The 14,569-nt window shown below is 45.2% G+C and overlaps 1 long non-coding RNA gene across 1 annotated transcript in view; it reads left to right on the top strand.

Annotated features, from left to right (window-relative positions):
• Positions 1-8,514: 8,514 nt before the first annotated feature.
• Positions 8,515-14,569, top strand: part of LOC130367634 (uncharacterized) — an 85,228-nt gene continuing 79,173 nt past the window's right edge. Inside the window, exon 1 of the long non-coding RNA XR_008892115.1 lies at positions 8,515-8,678. This is a non-coding gene — a long non-coding RNA (uncharacterized LOC130367634). The remainder of the gene's footprint in view (positions 8,679-14,569) is intronic.

Genomic DNA, 14,569 nt, shown 5'->3' with positions numbered 1-14,569 from the left:
AGCTACATAGTAATAACGATAATGTATGTAATGTATTGTAAGTCATATTTAGTATTTCACTAACAGAGTATCCGGAGTTCCCAGTCTTCCTACCTTAGGAACCAAAGACGCTGTAGGCACAGCTGAAAGTTGATGTGTTCCGGAACTCTCCAGGATGGTCAAATAACTTTAACTGTAAACACGGACCAGTAAAATAATCAAAATCTATTTGGCAAAATTAGCTTGGACAACGCGTTTCGAGGGGCAGGACCCCCTCTTCGTCAGGTCCACTGATTGGATAGCAGGAGCAATGACGGTTTTTATACCGTATTTGCCCGCGAGAATCATTATTCATTTACAACAGATGTAGTAAAATCACAATTGAAACAGTTTGTTATACATAAAACTATCACATGATCAGACGTGCAAAATAAGCATTACATACTAGAAAAAATGAAAACATGCGTGTATGTGCAATAATGATCCCTATTCCCCAGGTTAAAGGAACGGTATGACACAGCCTCATCTAAGCTGTAGATGTCAGTTTTGTTTCAAATATGAGTTTACTATCCGTGCTCTCAGGTCCGAGGCGCGGCTCATCTGTAACAAGTGGCTGCATTAACACCTCGTTTTTTACATACGGGTGCCGGATCCAGCTGGGGGAGGGGAAAACCGGGCGCTCCCGTACCCCAGCCGGATCAGCCCGTGACTCCATTTACTTTAATGAGCCGACCGGAGTCAAATGGTTGGCTCAGTTTTGACCCGTATCCGGTTTTGGACCGGACCTAAAACTGTAGTATACTACGGTTTTAAGTCCGGTCAGGAAACCGCATAAGGGTCACAACTGAGCCGATCTTTCTTCTCTCTGCACATGCAGTTGTGAACAGAGAGAAGATTCGGAGCTGCCAGCTGAGCTTGTCTGTGTCCCGGCTGCAGTCTGAGATTTAGGACTCCAGTATGAGTCTGAAATCTATAAAAAGGGCATTCGGCCAGGACTGGTAGGGAGACCTCTAGTGGTCATTTTTTCAAAGTGGAAAATTAAATAGAAAGAAGAATATTCTGCATACATTAATCTATAATATATCAAAAGTTTTTTTTGTTGAACGGTACCCTTTAACCTGGGGAATAGGGATCGTTATTGCACATACACGCATGTTTTCATTTTTTCTAGTATGTAATGCTTATTTTGCACGTCTGATCATGTGATAGTTTTATGTATAACAAACTGTTTCAATTGTGATTTTACTACATCTGTTGTAAATGAATAATGATTCTCGCGGGCAAATACGGTATAAAAACTGTCATTGCTCCTGCTACCCAATCAGTGGACCTGACGAAGAGGGGGTCCCGCCCCTCGAAACGCGTTGTCCGAGCTTATTTTGCCAAATACATTTTTATTATTTTACTGGTCCGTGTTTACGGTTAAAGTTATTTGACCATCTTGGTGAGCGCCTGAAGACATCGACTTTCAGCTGTGCCTACAGCGTCTTTGGTTCTACAGTTTCTGATCGTCGTAAGGATGGGTTCGATGCCGGCTGCACTCCAGAGACCTTTTAGCCACGCTGCTGGCTGTATGCGCATATTGTTGTTGTGCTCACAGTACAACACATTACGGTGAGCGTACCCCGTTACATCACAGCATTTATCCCCATAAGGAAATAACGGTATATGGTTTGTTTCAGTTTTTTTGTTTCTTACACACATACCTTAACCTTGTGGGAGAGGAAAAGCAACAATTACGTGTCAACCATGAACCATGTGATCCTGTTCAATTTGCGTAGACATCCATTGCAGTAACCTTCTTGCTGGTTGTTTCACCTGTTGCTTGGACGACCTGCCCTTAATCTTCACCTCAGGGGGATATCACTGAGTAGTGTAGAGCATCGTCTTTCCCTCACTGAGGAGTAAAGGGAGGTTGAGCACCTTATTGTTTTTGGGGCTTCAGGAGACTGGGAAAGCTGGGTGGCACGCATACATGTATGCACCAGCATATCTACGTTCACCGCATGTCAATTCACACTTAATAAGCCATTTACTTACATGTATGTGCATTTTATTAAAATATTTATTTACTGTATTTATTGGCGTATAATACGCACTGGTGTATAACAGGCACCCCCATTTTAACAGGGAAATTTAAGTAAAAAAAATAAAACGTAAAATAAATGACTTGGACTAAATGCCACATCATCCCCCCCAACTTCGTTTTCTTCTGCACCTCAGTTTGGTCCCGTCCCCTCCAGTGCCCCATCATTCATCCCCTTTTATCAGTCCCTGTGCCAGATTTACCCCTCTCATCGCCACCCCCCATGTCTCATCATTTCCGCCTGTCATAGACCACCACTAGCCATACAGACATTAAAGGGTAGCTCCCACCATCATGATTTTTTTTTTCTGTCCCTGCCTATTGCCCTTTTATCCCTAACACCCTCCCTGCCTTTATTTTATTTTTTTTTAAATGGCATTTAGTCTGCCTGGTAGTGTGCAGACTTCCAGGCAGACTTCCCCAGCAGGCACCACGTCACTGATGCCTGCTGGGGCTGGCACTTCCACCCTTAGTTCTCCTAACAGGGTGCCTCCATTGGCTGTCAGGGCATGCTGGGAGTTGTAGTGGTAAAACAACTGGAGGCACTCAGGACAGGAGTTTCATGGGGGAAGGAGTGAGCCAGGAGCCGATGCGGGAGGGACGGGTGCCGGGGAGACTCTTCCTGCCGCCTGTACCTTGCAGCAGTGCCCCCCATCCCCCCCCCCCCCCGTACCTTGCAGCAGCGCCCCCCATCCCCCCCGCACCTTGCAGCAGCGCCCCCCAGCCCCCCCCCCCCCCCCCCCGTACCTTGCAGCAGCACTCCCTGCACCTTGCTGGAGCAGCCAAAATTTCAACACATAATAAAACTACAATTGCGGGACAACGGCGGGGCAGATCCGTACAAGGTAGGGCTCATTTTAATCAGCGTCTCCCGCACCAGTACCTGTGGATAGTGTGGGAGAAAACAAGTGACAGTTTTCCTTTAAAGCAGAGCGGGGAGGAGACGCCGCTGGTCATTGATTTAAAGTGGCCGCAGCCGTGCTGCTAATACTTAACAAGCAGACGCTGCTGCGGCCGCTTTAAAGCAGTGACCAGAAGATTTATCAGCATATAACATGCAGGCAGACTTTTTGCCCTAAATTTAAGTTTTAAAAGTGCGTGTTATATGCCGATAAATACGGTATGTACATATAAAGAATAGAATTTTTTTTTTCTACAAATATTTGTACCACTCTTTTAGTACCCTTTATATAACCACATAGCTGCTATAAACATACATAGTGCACTTTATTTAATTTTAACAATCAATATACTTTCTTACAGATCACATGTCGTCACGGTGGAGGTATCTTTTTCATTGGCGGTGATGGAGTATTGCTACCCATCATAAAGATGGATTTTATGGCTGGAGAATCAACCTGGAAGACCAAGGCCAAAAACGTAATTGGCATTGCAGTATCACGAATAGATGGACCAGATCAGGAGTCAACACAGAATTTAAATCTGACTTTAAAGAATCTTCTTCACCACCGCACGAAAATATGGTGGAACAGAGCATCATTGGAACAGTATAAAAGTAATGGACTCATTCCCCGTGGCATTAGAATACACACCTTTCCTTCACATGGTAAGGAAGATGAGACTTTTTCTAAACATTGGGAAAAAATATGTCATAAAAGCTCAATGGCTTTTATACAATAAAATTTGGACCTTAAAGGGGTACTCCGGCCCTAAGACATCTTATCCCCTATCCAAAGGGTAGGGGATAAGATGTCTGACCGCGGCGGTCCTGCCGCTGGGGACCCCAGCAATCTTGCATTCTGCACCCACCTCTTTGAGCTGCACGCCACGCTGGCAGCTCACAAACTGCCATGATGTCACGCCCCTCCCACGCCATGCAAGTCTATGGGAGGGGGCGTGACGGCCGTCACGCCCCCTCCCATAGACTTGCATAGCGGGGGCATGACCTCACGGGGCGGAGTCGTGACCTCACGATACTTCGGCTCTGTGGTCGTACATTTACTCTGACATCAATATCAACTGATAACTGAGACTGTGGGTAGAAAGTTGTTGGAGTTATTGTCCCCTACGGACAATGAGTTGTTTCAGAAAGAGATAGATGCAGCCTTCCTTATTTGGGAGAAACAGATTCAAGATCAGAAAGCAAAAAAATTCCAGATTTTCAAAATCAGAGAGTATGGAAGTTTAACCATGAAGATCCCAGACCTAGAAGCACCTCTATCATCTGTCATCCCGGGCATCGTTTGAGTCTACATCCGAGACCTCATCCAATACGTCAGGCCCTATCTGGAAACGTAATCAACGCAATACACAGGATTGGTATAGAGGCCCCACGACAAGGAGACGCATAGACAGAACATATCAGCATGATAACCAGCGGCGATCCTTAAGGTAATTAACCTTTGGCATGGTCATACCTTGACATGCCCATGCCAACACACCTTGAAGATCCGCTGGACTTCTGGGCAGCCAAACTTGATTTGTGGCAGAGTTTACAGAGTTTGCCCTGGAAAAGCTGTCCTGCCCGGCCAGTAGTGTGCCATCAGAGCGGGTGTTTATTGCGGCGGGGGCCATAGTCACCCCAAGGAGAACTCGTCTGTCCACGAGAAATGTGTAGAGACTGACCTTTGTGAAGATGAATCAGGTATGGGTCAGCCAGGATTTCCACCCACCAATGCCAGATGCCTCAGAGTAGATTGACCATGCTCCTACACCAACACTTCACAAATAGAGATAGTGCCAAACATATTTAAGGTTCTGCTCCCCAGTTACAAACATTCCTCTGCATCAGACCACAAGTTAGTATTGAGGATATACATTAGCTAAAACTTAACTTTTCTTAGGATAAAATATATGTACCCCAATTTTTGGGGAAATCAAACAAAAGGAAAGGTGTGGAAAAAACACCATGTGCCACCTACACCACCAAGTATTGATGTGATGCAAAGATCTCTAAAAGGTGGAAGGGAACAACGTATGGTCCATTGTAACCGGTGGGGGTAAAAACTTCCCCTCTAAGGCCCTACTCTCGCATTATTAATTCCCTTCTTGGCAAGTGTTACTCTCCCTAAAAAGGGCGGCCGCACACAGGAACCTCTCCCTATTTGCACCTACAAACACTGCCATTTCCTGTTTTTTTTAGGTGGAAATAGGGAGTGTTTCCTGTGTGGGGCCACCCTTTTTAGGGCGAGTAACACCTTTGCTTGGGGCCATATATTTTATCCAAGAATATAATTAAAAGTTACGTTTTACGTAATGGATATCCTCAATACTTGTGCACACCAACACTTTTACAAAAGAGACCGTTTTCTTCTGCCTACCTGCCTCAGCTACTATTCTGATCCTGCCACCCGCCTGATGCCACACATCTGATGCCAAGTTCTCCACATAGCCCATTGGGTTTATGCTATGTATGTTTATGTTGGCTCCTGTCCTTAATTTATCAGATGGTATGATCTGCTGTATGTACATTCTAATATCAGTGCCGCATCATTTTTATATTGTATAGTTCCTCTTTAACTCCATTTTTCTGCTTGTGCAACCCATCTACCTCTCATTTTTAATATGTACTCTTGTAAGGAAAATAGATATACCAAATAAATTATATATTGATTCACAAATACAATATGTCTACTTTATATTTGTATCATAAAGTTGACATGTTTTTACTTTTGGAAGACATCAGAGGGCTTCTAAGTTCTGCAGCAATTTTCCAATTTTTCACGAAATTTTCGTGAATTTTCAGGGATACAAAATGACGTTCAGAAAGTTTGTTAACCCTTTAGGTGTTTCACAGGGATGGCAGCAAAGTAAAGGAGAAAATTCAAAATCTTACTTTTTTACACTAACATATTCTTGTAGACCCAGATTTAGAATTTTTACAGGGGTAAAAGGAGAAAAAGCCCACCCTTCCAAAATGTTTAACCCAATTTCTCTTGATTAAGGAAATACCTCATATGTGTATGTCATGTGCTCTGTGGGTGCACTAGAGGACTCAGAAGCGAAGGAGCGACAATGGGATTTTGGAGAGTGAATTTTGCTGAAAACGTTTTTTTGGGCTGGGGGGGGGGGGGATGTCGCATTTAGGAATCCCCTATGGCCTAAAAAAGCACATGACCTACTATTTTGGAAACTACACCCCTCATGGCAAGTAACAAGGGGTTAAGTGAGCCTTAACACCCCACAGGTGTTTGATGACTTTTTGTTAAAGTTGGATGTATAACCCAAATTTACAATTAGGAATAGGAGAAAATGCCCCCCAAAAATTGTAACCCCATCTCTTCTAAGTATGGAAATACCACATATGTGGATGTAAAGTGCTCTGCGGGCGCACTACAATGCTCGGAAGAGAAGATGCGCCATTGGGCTTTTGGAGAGAGAATTTGTTTGGAATGGAAGTCGTGGGTCATGTGCATTTACAAAGCCCCCCCCCCCCCCCGCGGTGCCAGAACAGTGGACCCCCACACACACATGTGACCCTATTTCAGAAACTACGGCCCTCACAAAATTTAATAAGGGGTGCAGTGAGCATTTACACTCCACTGGTGTTTGACAGATCTTTGGAACAGTGGGCTGTGCAAATGAAAAATTAGAATTTTTTATTTTCATGGACCACTGTTCAAAAAATCTGTCAGACACCTGTGGGGTGTATATGCTCACTGTACCCCTTAATACATTACATGAGGGGGGTAGTTTCCAAAATGGGGTCACATGTGGGGGGGGGAGGGGGTGTCCACTTTTCTGGCACCAATGGGGACTTTGTAAACGCACATGGCCTTCAATTCCAGACACATTCTCTCTCCAAAAGCCCAATGACGCTCCTCCTCTTCTGAGCATTGTAGTTCGCCCGCAGAGCACTTTACGTCAACACATGGGATATTTATATACTCAGAAGAAATGGTGTTACAAATTTGGAGGGGGGGGGCATTTTCTCCTATTACCCCTTGTGAAAAGGAAAAATTTGGGATAGCACCAGCAATAAACATTTTTCATTTTCACATCCAACTTTAATGAAAATTCTTTAAACACCTGTGGGGTTTTAAGGCTCACTATACCCCTTTGTTACGTTCTGTGAGGGGTTTAGTTTCCAAAACTGGGTCACATGTGGGTGTTTTTTTTTTTCAGTTTATGTCAGAAACGGCTGTCCCAGCATGTATGGTCTCTGTGCATGCTGGGAGTTGTATTTTTGCACACTGGAGGCACACTGGTTACGAAACACTGAGTTAGGACACAAACTCTCTTTTACAACCATTGTGCCTTCAGCTGTTGCAAAACTGCAACTCTCAGCATGCATTGACAGCCGAAGGGCATGCTGAGAGTTGAAGTTTTGCAACAGCTGGAGGCACACTGGTTGCAAATCACTGAGAGTTTGTTACTTAACTAAGTGTTTCACAACAGCTGGATGCACACTGCTACAACCCCCAGCATGCCCTTTGGCTATCCGTGCATGCTGGGGGTTGTAGTTATGCAACTGCTGGAGGCACACTTTTTCATAGAAAAAATGTGCCTCCAGCTGTTGCATAATTACAACCTCCAGCATGCATAAACTACCAAAGGGCATGCTGGGAGTTGTAGTTGTGCCTTCTGCTGTTGCATAACAACAACTACCAGCATGCACTTTTGTGCATGCTGGAAGTCGTTGCTAAGCAACAGCAGGAGGCCTGCCTTACCTCCTGCTGCTGCGCTCTGTCCCCGCCGGGGGTCGGGGGCCCCCTGCATCAGGTGAGGACTCACGGCACCCGCTCTCACCCTCCGGAATAGGGGCAGAGCGGGTGCCATTAGCTACACCCCCACAGCAGGAGTCCTGAATCAGGACGATCGTGAAGTGGCACCAGTGCTGCTAAATCGGCATCTATCGCCCTTTTTTTCCAGGTCACCAGGGACCCAATTGACCTGGAATCGCTGCAAATAGCTGATCTGAATTGATCTGAATTGATCGATTGCGGCGATCACAGACATGGGGACAGAGGGGGGCTTCAGCAGGCATCCAGGCATACCGGTCCTGGGAATTCCCACAGGCATACAGGTACGGCCTTGGTCCTTAAGTACCAGGACGTAAGGGCGTACCTGTCCGCCCTTGTCCTTAAGGGGTTAAAATACACTTTTTTTTTTTGTTACTTTATTTAATCTTTATAAGTCACCATAGGGGATTCTTCTATGTTACCCATTTGATTGCTAACACTAAATAATTCTATGCCTATTGCATAGAATTATTAAATGTTGTGGTGTCCCGGTACAGGACATGCCCTGTCCCTTTTGTCTGGAGTCACCTCAGCCAGAGTCCCTCCATGCTAATGGACTCTCCTGAAGGGCTAACCCCTAGTCGCCTCTTAATATGGTAATATTTAATGTATACACTTATGTATTTAATTAATCTAGGATACCTCTGTATAGGACCTTAGAGGTCATGTGCCTTTGATTTATGTTATGCTATGGTTTAAGGACCTTTGGGTGATGTGATATACCCAGAGTTCCAGAGGTCAGGACTGACAGGTTTGGCTATCCAATGAGCTTTGTCCCACCGCCTCAATATATAAGGGGCTGCTGCCACTAAATTCTCTCTCTTGTTCCTGGCACTTAAAGAAAGCACATCTCAGCCCAAATCATCAATTCAAGCTAGGCCTGAAGCCTTATCTTCTGCAGCCACTAAACAGTGAGTGATCCATCTCAAAACTACTAAAATCCTGTGTGACTACTGCAACACAATTATCCTAAATTCAGTAGCACAGTGGCTAGCAAATCAAAGCTCATTATACTTAGAAGTCCCAGCAAACCTGTGAGAAACCTGTACGACTGTCCTCTCTTAAAGACTGTTCTGTTTCTTGCAGTTGCATAAAATATGCCCTAAGGAAACCACACCCTGGCGTCACGACAACATAGGGTTAGTACCAACATACCCTACACTATTTCCTGCACCACCCAGACACCACAATGTCTTCGGTGATCTATTGATTTAACCTGCCTAGTCAGACACTTATCAGATGATAACCCTGGGACCAGCACAGAGCAAGTGAGGGGACCACTGGCGGCCATAGAAATCGTTCAGAGCCCATAGATATGTTGTGGACAGACATTGAGGCTGTTAAGTGCCGTGATCGCTATTGTTTACAGCACTTAAGGAGTTATGATGGACACCGTTGGGGTGGCCGATGTCTGTCATTGACTGTGAGTACATGGCTGCTGAGAGCTTGTGCGCTCGCTTTATAGACAGAATGGGGGAGATTTATCAAAACCTGTCCAGAGGAAAAGTTGCTCAGTTGCCCATAGCAACCAATCAGATCGCTGCTTTCATTTTTGAAAAGACCTCTAGAAAATGAAAGAAGCGATCTGATTGGTTGCTATGGGCAACTCAGCAACTTTTCCTCTGGACAGATTTTGATAAATGTATAAATGTATGTCTATGAGGGAGATTTATCAAAATCTGTCCAAAGGAAAAGTTGCCCAGTTGCCCATCGCAACCAATCAGATCGCTTCTTTCTTTTTCTAGAGGTCTTTTCAAAAATGAAAGCAGTGATCTGATTGGTTGCTATGGACAACTGGGCAACTTTTCCTTTGCACAGTTTTTGATAAATCTCTCCCTATGTGCGGTAATTACATTTATGTCCCATGTCCTTAAGGGGTTAATACTATACAGTCATATAGACCCACAGCAGACATGTAATGATATAATGCGTATACTATAACGTCAGCAGTAGTAGCTCAGTCAGAAGACATTACTGATATACGTTATCCTCTATCTTGGACTTTGTCGCACATAGGATACGGCATGTGACCCTCTGATAATACGAATGAGATGACATCACCTGAGAGGCATTTATTATCAGAAAATACTTTCCCTGAGGTTTGTGGATCATGTGACCCCCTTCTTGTCATGGTCCAGGGCGCCGACGCATTTCAGGGCTTTTCGTGACATAGAGCCAGGGACATGAAGCATCAGGCCACCTGAATCTCCCTACTACATGATCGGTGGGCTCTGAGGGGTTGTCACTTTTCTTTCCCACATGGTAGACACCAGGAGCATTATCACAGAACCACAGGACCACCAGGGTAGGGATCGACCGATTATCGGTATGGCCGATATTATCGGCCGATAATCACGATTTTGGGCATTATCGGTACCGGCAATTACCTTGACGATAAGCCGATAATGCCCCGCCCCCCGCACTGCCCCCACCGCACCGTAACCGCACCGTCCCCCGACCCGCCGCACCCTGAACGCCCCCCCCCCCCCCGACCCACCGCACCGCGCCATAGTGCTGGGCGCTATACCGGTATGAACCGGATACTGTTTTTTTTTTCTCCCACGGTATGGATTTTTGCCCATACCGCTATACCGGTCGGGCCCCTCCCCCACCCTCCGAGTCAATAAAAAAAATTAAACTTACCCATAATGGGGGTGGTCCGGGCCATCCATCCTTCCTGTAGTGTCCGGCGGCATTCCGGGTGGAGGGTGAACCGGTCCGGGCTGTCCAGGGGTCCTCTTCTCCACTCCGAGCAGGCTCCGGCCTAGTACGCTGCATAGACGCCGCTACGCCATGATGTCAGGTGCGTCACTGCGCACGGGTGTCACTGCGCAGCGGCGTCTATGCTGCGTTACTAGGCCGGAGCCTGTCCGGAGTGGAGAAGAGGACCCCCAGAGAAGAAGGACAGCCCGGATCGGTTCACCCTCCACCCGGAATGCCGCCGGACACTACAGGAAGGATGGATGGCCCGGACCACAGCTGGAGGCACCCCTAGGCGCAGTGCGGCACGGCGGGGGGGGGAGCGGTGGCGGTGATAGGTCTCAGGACCCCCGGACAGGCAGGGGGAGAGAAGCGGGTGGCGGCGGCGGTCTATGGCACCACAAAAGCCACTGCAGTGCATTGATTTAAAGCGCCCGCTTTAAATCAATGATCTGCAGTGGTGTCGCGGGGGTATAAATAGCCGATAACTTATACCGGAGTATCGGTATAAGTTATCGGCTATCGGCCCTAACCTCCCCAGATTATCGGTATCGGCCCTAAAAAAAACGATATCGGTAGATCCCCACACCAGGGACAGTATCAGACCATGGACCACCAGTGAAGGAGACGCCCCTGATGTCCTGACACCCAAGTGTTCTACTTACCAGAAACCCTAATAATAATTGTCCGGTTCTGTTATTAGATTGGTATAAAATATCATATCATCGCGGTATGTTGGTATTATTTTAGCACTCTATGGTAGTACATTTTATATTATAGAGACCAAAATTATATTACAGTATAGCGGTAAATTACAGTATATTACTTATGAATGTGTCACTGTATTTGATCAGTGTATGGTACCATTGGGGACTATATAGGCACTATATGGCATGTTTATTTGTATATACTTGTAACCCAGTGGATTGTCCCTGTTAGCATCTAGGCCCCCCCTCTTACCTATCATTGGCGCAGCCCAGCCTGATTCTCCCGCTCTTCCGTTCTACCCCCTCCTGCCTCTGTTAATGCTGCTTTTACTTTGTTGCCCCATAAGGTGCACACACACACACTTCCTTCCTGTTCTTAAAGGGGCACTCCACTGGTCAGCGTTCGGAAGTAAACAGAAAACGATGTTTTCGAGCCGTGGTGGTCGACCACGCCCCTTGTGACGTCATGGCCACACCCCCTCAATGCAAGTCAATGGGAGGGGGCGTGACTTCCGTCACGCCCCCTCCCATTGACTTGCATTGAGGGGGACGTGAACCGCAGCCTCCGGTCGACTTCGTTTTCTGCCGTATGCGGTTTCCCGACCGTAGGCAAAAACGCGGTCGACCACGTTTTTGCCTGCGGTAGGGAAACCGCATACGGCCAAAAAAGAAGCCGACCGGAGGCTGCGGTTCACTCCGGTCGGCTCATAGGCATACATTAAATACGGTTCCCGAATACGTCTGAGTGCGGGCGCCGCGATTAAGCCCCGCCCCCCTCCTCCCAGCTGTATACGGGAACCGTATTTAACAAAACGTGGTGTGAACCCAGCCTTACAGTGTGGGATGGTTCATATGAGATGGTGAATATTTGTTCAAGAAATTAAATACAAAGTAGCTCATGTTTTTACGTATTAGATGTCTATAGTGGAGTCGGTGGATATCCACACCTGAGCGTTGTTAAAGGGGTACTCCTGTGGAAAACTTTTTTTTTTTAAATCAACTGGCGCCAGAAAGTTAAACAGATTTATAAATTACTTCTACTAAAAAAAAATATTAATCCTTCCAGTACTTATTAGCTGCTGAAAACTACAGAGGAAATTATTTTCTTTTTGGAACACAGAGCTCTCTGCTGACATCATGACCACAGTGCTCTCTGCTGACATCTCTGTCCATTTTAGGAACTGTTTACTATGGGGATTTTCTCCTACTCTGGACAGTTCTTAAAATGGACAGAGGTGTCAGCAGAGAGCACTGTGCTCGTGATGTCAGCAGAGAGCTCTGCGTTCCAAACAGAAAATAATTTCCTCTGTAGTATTCAGCAGCTAAAAATTACTGGAAGGATTAAGATTTTTTTTAATAGAAGTAATTTACATATCTGTTCAACTTTCTGGCACCAGATGATTTAAAAAATAAATAAAATAAAGTTTTTCACCGGAGTACCCCTTTAACCTCTTAAGGACTCAGGGCGTACCTGTACGCCCTGAGCCCGATCCCGGTGTGAAAAACGGGGTCACGCCGATCGGTGCCGCACGCTGTTAGCCCAGGGTCCCGGCTATCGTTAGCAGCCGGGACCCTGGGCTAACAGCGTGCGGCACTGATCATTGTGCCGCGCGCTGTTAACCCTTCAGATGCGGCGATCAAAGTTGATCGCGTCTGAAAACTAAAGTAAACGCTTCCCGGCAGCTCAGTCGGGCTGATCGGGACATCGCGATAAAATCGCGATGTTCCAATCAGCTGGGACACAGGCAGAGGTCTCCTTACCTATCTCCGTGGCGTCCGATCGGGGTTTGATTGCTCCAAGCCTGAGCTACAGGCTTGAGCAATTGAGCCCCTATCTGACTGATCCATGCAAAGCTATGGCTTTGCATGGATCAGCATAAGAGATCAGTGTGTGCAGTGTTATAGGTCCCTATGGGAGCTATAACACTGCAAAAAAAAAGTGGAAAAAAAAAAGGTAATTTAACCCCTTCCCTAATAAAAGTTTGAATCACCCCCCTTTTCCCATAAAAAAAAAAAACTGTGTAAATAAAAATAAAAATAAACATATGTGGTATCGCCGCGTGTGTAAATGTCCGAACTATAAAATTATATCATTAATTAAACCGCACGGTCAATGGCGTACGCGCCAAAAAATTCCAAAGTCCAAAATAGCGTATTTTTGGTCACTTTTTATATCATAAAAAAATGAATAAAAAGCGATCAAAAAGTCCGATCAACACAAAAATGGTACCGATAAAAACTTCAGAACACGGCGCAAAAAATGAGCTCTGATACCGGCCCGTACACGGAAAAATAAAAAGTTATAGGGGTCAGAAGATGACATCTTTAAACATATAAATTTTCCTGCATGTAGTTATGATTTTTTCCAGAAGTGCAACAATATCCAACCTATATAAGTAGGGGATCACTTTAACCGTATGGACCTACAGAATAATGATAAGGTGTAATTTTGACCAAAAAATGCACTGCATAGAAACGGAAGGACCCAAAAGTTACAAAATGAATTTTTTTCTTCAATTTTGTCGCACACTGAATTTTTTTTGTTTCGCCGTGGATTTTTTGGTAAAATTACTAATGTCACTGCAAAGTAGAATTGGTGGCGCAAAAAATAATTGGATTGCTAATAAAATCTAAATCTACTTCACCGTGAGAAGTGGTGTGCGAAGTTTTTTCTTTTATATGGGCGCAAAAAATAAGCCATAATATGGATTTTTAGGTGCAAAATTGAAAGGGTTATGATTTTTAAATCATGAAAAAATGAAAATGCAAAAATGGAAAAACGCTGAGTCCTTAAGGGGTTAATGTCTATTATGGCAATCAAAGTATTATCCTACTTTTTACCACCAGTGGGCACTCTTGTCAACTAACATCTCCAGAGCTCTGATCCGTAAACTATAGCTGGCTACCTCCTTGATCTCTGTCATGTTCCTTATTCCTGAACAATAATCCAACCCAATTACCAAGGCCTATAATCCACAGACAGGTAGGATATATGGAAATAATCTTCTGACACCAATACCTCGGAATTGTTTCCAATATTTTCCGATTTATTCTTTAAACTTCATGATTCACATTTTCATAGTATAAGATCTGGGTAATTCCATATAGTAAGACGGATAAAGCACAATCCTCGGTCAGATGGAGAGAGACACGAGTACAAACCTGCCGCGCTACATTTCAGGGGCACCGACCCCTTAGTCATGCGCCTGGCTCATTGCCCACTGGATACTTGAATTCCTTACTCTTTATCAAGTGTGGATCAGAAGTGAAATGTCCTATCTCTAGTCTCTTTGTTGTGTAGTAACTAGAGATGAGCGAACTTACAGTAAATTCGATTCGTCACGAACTTCTCGGCTCGGCAGTTGATGACTTTTCCTGCATAAATTAGTTCAGCT

This window comes from Hyla sarda, chromosome 4, assembly GCF_029499605.1.
Source record: "Hyla sarda isolate aHylSar1 chromosome 4, aHylSar1.hap1, whole genome shotgun sequence".
Classification (NCBI taxonomy): domain Eukaryota; kingdom Metazoa; phylum Chordata; class Amphibia; order Anura; family Hylidae; genus Hyla; species Hyla sarda.
Note: the sequence above shows the minus strand (reverse complement) of the source record. Positions and strands in the feature narration are given on the sequence as shown.